Source organism: Protobothrops mucrosquamatus, unplaced genomic scaffold (genome assembly GCF_001527695.2).
Source record: "Protobothrops mucrosquamatus isolate PMUCROS unplaced genomic scaffold, P.Mucros_1.0 scaffold1411, whole genome shotgun sequence".
Taxonomy (NCBI): domain Eukaryota; kingdom Metazoa; phylum Chordata; class Lepidosauria; order Squamata; family Viperidae; genus Protobothrops; species Protobothrops mucrosquamatus.
The window spans coordinates 61111-66660 of record NW_015387596.1 but is presented as its reverse complement, the minus strand read 5'-3'; positions in this window follow the sequence as shown (position 1 = coordinate 66660).

Genomic DNA, 5550 nt, shown 5'->3' with positions numbered 1-5550 from the left:
GTTGTTGTTCCAAATCAACAATTAGCAATGGAGCAAATGTCTCTTTGATGCCAGTGGATAGCTTTTTTTTCCCAGTGAAAATACTAGATTTGCTAGATCCTAATACTAGATTAAGATCACAATAGGAAAGAAACGGTTAAATTCTCTATCTCCACCTGCTTGGTTTCTTAACATGATCAAATCTCAAAACAAAAATACATTTCTAAATGACAACATGTCAAGAAACAGGTTTAAACGTATGCATGTTCAGGTTTAAACATATGCATGTTCAGGAATGAGCAATAATACTATAATAGAAAACTTGTAAATCTAAAATTATCAGGGAGTGGAAGTATAATGAAATACAGTATGTGTCACAGTGTCTCTTTATTCTGAAGCTACCAAAACAAAATAGCATGAACCTTTCTAATGATTTAATCAAGGAATTGTTATTAAAATGGTCACCAGAAAACTATATATAGTAGAATTAATCAAACTTCATAATAACATTTCCTTTGAGAAGTAATTACTAAAGTAGATTGGGGGCATTCCAGTATGATTTGAATACTGCAAGAGATGGGAGTTCCCTAAATAAGATGAAAAGGAGAAATGTCTTTACTCTAATAGAAAGCGACATATTAAAATAAAATGTAATTCCTTTACAAACTTAAGACCCGTACCATGGAGAGAAACATGATAAAATCAAATGTCCTTTAAAAAAAAGAAAAAGAAATAGGCAAGACTGCATGCAAATTGTAAAAACAAACAGATGAAAACAAAAAAATGTTAGCAAATAAATACATACTTGAAATTTTGAAAGGAAAAAAATAGAGAAATAGAGTTTTGCTGAATAAGTGGTGCACCAAGTCAACTCATCATTTGCTTATACACAAAGATGTGTTTATAGGCAGTGATGAATCTTACGAAGTGTGGAACAAGTATATTTTGGTCACAGCAGAGGTTGGATGAAAGCTTTACCTAATTCTGCATTATATTTCATACTTTCCCCAAAATGAGGCTTTTGCTCTGATTGGAGAGGGTTAACTTCAGCCTCCTAGTTCTAATCCATTGGCTAAGCCATGTATAGTAACTGGGTCTTGGACTAGGCTTATTCTGCCCTTTTCTATATCTTTAAGTTCTTGCAAGTTAAAGCGGCATAGACTCTTTAGCCTCCTCCAGAGTTTCTTGCCCATGTTAAGATTTCCTTAACTCTTACATCTGTTGGGAGCCAGACAGGGAAATAAGCTGAGCTTGGTTTTAGGAATAGTGCAAAGTCTGGAGCTGCCTAATAGGAACTGCACGATTCAGACAGTTTCAGGGCTACCTCCGCCAAATATGGTGGGACACTTTTCACAACACGCTATACAAGTAATCCTCCGATTACAACTGATGCCTCAGACTGAACCTGAGAGAAACATTTGACTCGATACATGAAACAATGCATGGCTATACAACCAATTATAGAGCATGGTTTGGCGCACAGAACTGATAAGAAGGGGAACATTCCTGACATCATCCCCATTTACCAAATTGTTTCCTTTGTGGTGCAGAATAGAGAAGGCATTACTTTCCATCTCTATTCAGTTATTGTTACCCACATACTGTAAAAGGTCAAGATGGCAATGGGTGAGAAACTCCAGATCAAAATTCTCTGATCCTTTTTATTTGCTATTCTCATGTATACATACATATGTATATACATATATACACGTGTGTGTGTGCATATACATGAACATGTACATGTACATATACATATACATATACATATAACACCCTACGGACACAGGGAATGGGGGAGGAGGGTGGTAATACACATGTAAGTAAAGGAGGCAAGGATGGATTAACTGAGTTTGCAGATGAGGCTAGGATTGGTCGGCTGGGACCTGTTACGAGATCCAGGAGCTGTGCGCAGACATGACTACACTTATAAGCAAGCTCTCCCAGTATCCTGTTTATACCCTGACGATGATGGCAGTTTTAGGCCATCGAAAGCTTGGTTTTATTTATTAAAACTGTATTGTTTTATACTTCCTGGTGATCACTTCATCGTCTTTTTAAAACATATACATATACATATACATATACAGTACATATACAGATTATGGCTAGAATTATCAAAAGCCACCCTAATTACCCATAGCAGTGTCTGCAAAACAAGAACTAGAAAACAGTTGTAGACCTGCATCAACATAATATACGAGTATGTCTTGCATTACTTTCCTACTATTTACTGATCTTATACTCAACCATTCGTGGAAAAAATGCCAGCGACACCTTTTCATCTTGCAAGAAGGAAAATGCAGCCTCTGGCAGAGAAAAAAAAAATGCTTTACCTACAGTATGTCCAGCCACAAAGCCACGTGAATATCCTATCATTTTCCAAGGTTCCCCCATAAGATATTTTTGTAAAAATGGCCAATATGATTTAATATGTCCTGATTGTCTTCATTGGGTGGAATCCTGCTGTTATGAGACATTTTATCAAACACTTTACATTTACTTTCCCGCAATTTGTCCCAGATCAATAATCCTGCTATTTTGCAGTACTCATTTGCATTTGCTCTTTCAGTCCACCTTAATTTTGAAAAGACAAATAATTTGACCTTGTTGCCGTAGTCGTTTGCCACCTTTTCCCTAACTGCCTTTTGTTTCTGTAGGAATCTATTTTCCTTCAGAATGTCCATCTGCTAACAAACTCATTTGACAAATGTACTCAACATATTACTGGGTGGCACTTTCACAATGCTTGTTTCAAATACTTCCTTGCCCCAAATTTCTAGTCAAGTCTAATTAAATTGTAGCAATTGTATTCCTTTTATAAGCATGGTTTGATTTGTTCTTTGTTCTTTTACTTACATTATTATGTTGACACAATGTGATTATCAACCCATACTATACCACTTTCCCTTGCAATCAGACTTCCTTTGTTGTGTAGCATTAATCATGGGGATTTACTATATGCCACCTGTTGCAAATATTAAAATAATTAAATAAATAATAAAAATTAAAAAAATAATTTAAATAATTTTTTAAAAAGGAATTCTGCAACTCCAAGCTATTGTGCATGGCATGTGACTCAGGTCCTTATTGTATCTCCAAGCCATATTTCTAAGACAAGTGTTACAAACAAGTCTTACATCAAGGTCATCATTTACTTTTCTATACAAGGAGACTTATCAGCTAACCAGTATGACCCAATCTAGCTCCACCAAGCCTTATAAAATACTAGCCTAAGAGCTTGATCTTCATATTAGTACATTCCCTTGCCTGGCTTGTTGCTTTCTTTCACACTCTTCCATCAGACGTTAATAGATCATTACAATCAAGCATATTCAGTACTTTCTATTTTTCATTTGACAACAGTTCTTCCAATGTATTTTAATATTTCTCTCCTAAGCCACAGTTTCCTATTCTGAAACTGACCTTGCAATGGAAGAAAAAAATCACAAATGTTAGTCCAATAAAAGTTCCCTCCTAGAGTTAGGACAGTCTTGATGCGCAATTGAAGCATTGTTTGACACATAATTAAGTAATTACTTAAGCTTTCTCACAAATGCCACTAATAATGCATTTAATACCATGTTGGTTTGGCCCTTAAAGCCACAGATAATATTTCTATGTTCAATTCTATGAGATTTCACTTTATATAACTGTTTGAGATAATAATAATAATAATAATAATAATAATAATAACAACAACAACAACAACAACAATAATAATAATAATAATAATAATAATAATAATAACAACAACAATAACAATAATAATAGAGTTGGAAGGGACCTTGGAGGTCTTCTAGTCCAACCCCCTGCTCAGGCAGGAAACCCTATACCATTTCAGACAAATGGCTGTCCAGTCTCTTCTTAAAAACTTCCACTGTTGGAGCATTCACAGCTTCTGGAGGCAGGCTGTTCCACTGATTAATTGTTCTAACTGTCAGGTTGCTTCTCTCTTAGATTAGTTTCCATCCATTGCTTCTTGTCTTGCTTCAGGTACTTTGGAGAATAGCCTGACTCCCTCTTCTTTGTGGCAGCCCCTGAGATATTGGAACACTGCTATCATGTCCACCCTCATCCTTCTCTTCATTAAACTAGACATACCCAATTTCAGCAACCGTTCCTTATATGTTTTAGCCTCCAGTCCCCTAATCATCTTTGTTGCTCTTCTCTATACCCCCCATGGAGTGCTCCACTGCTGTTGCTGCTTCCCCCCCGCACAGAGCACCCCACCACCACTGCTTCCCCCCCACCCTTCAATGGAGCGCTCCACTGCCACTGCTGCTTTCCCCTCCCCGCACAGAGCACCCCACTGCTGCTTCCCCCAGTGGCGAAGTTTGGGAGGCAGTGGCAGGGTGTAGCCCAGGCGTAGCCAAGCAGCAGCAGCAAAGCTCATCCTCCCCACTCAAGAGGCCACCAGTGGCTCCTTGGCTCCGTCCAAGTTGAAGAAAGTGGAGGTGCAGCAGCGGGATTGCTCTCAATAAGGTGGGCATACACGAGCGAGCCGCACACCAGCTCTTATTGTTTGAGAGCAATCCCACTGCTGCGCCTCCACTTTCTTTAACTTGGCTCTATCCATGGCACCCAAGCCACTGGTGGCCGCTTGAGTGGGGAGGACAAGGAGGAGGAGAAGAGAAGTGAGGCTTTGTGCCAACCGGCCAGCCAGGCAAGGAGTAGGTAGGGCAATGGTGGCTGGCTGGCTGGGGAGGGAGGTATCATGGCCACTCGGGGGGGGGGATGTGCCAAGCCTCATAACAGCAGCATTGGCAGCTCCCCCCACCCGGCTTGCTTCCGTGGCTCCGGACAAGATACTTGGAAAAAAACCCTGTTCTTGCCCCGAATCAGACCCATGCGGCACCTTCTTTCCACCTCCGACGCAGTCCTCCATCACATCCTCCTCTGCCCTATGCAGTCCCACAAACATTTTTCCAAACACCTTGATTTTTTTTTAGTTAGTTAAGGTTGTAACCTTCTAGAAAAAAAAAGGCACTCTTCAACTTTAACTATCTAACTTGAAAAAAAAAATCAAGGTGTTTGAAGAAAACAAAGACCCTGACGTGTAATGTTGTGTCCTGTCCCTCGGTGTCGTCTCTCTACTTTCTCGACTGGGGATCCAATCCTGTACACTAACTACTCTACAGTGTCCTATCTATGTTTCCTGGTAAAATACATGTGAAAATCCTATTTGGAAAAATTCCACTTAGCGTTAAGGTTAGGTCACCATCAACTCGTATTGCAAAATGGACATCGGCAACAAACTCAGAGTACTTGAGAATGGTTAGTAGGGCACTGACTTTTCTAGAATGCCCTATGTATTTTTCCTGGTAAAAAACATGGGAAAATCCTATTTGGGAAAATTCCACTTAGGGTTACGGTTAGGTCACTATGAAATCTCATAGCAAATGGACATCGGTAACATATTCAAAGTGCTTCAGAATGATTAGGAGGGCACTGACTTTGCTAAGCTGCCCTATCTATGTTTCCTGGTAAAAAAAAACATGGGAAAATCCTATTTGAGAAAATTCCACTTAGGGTTACGGTTAGGTCACTATGAAATCTCATAGCGAAATGGAC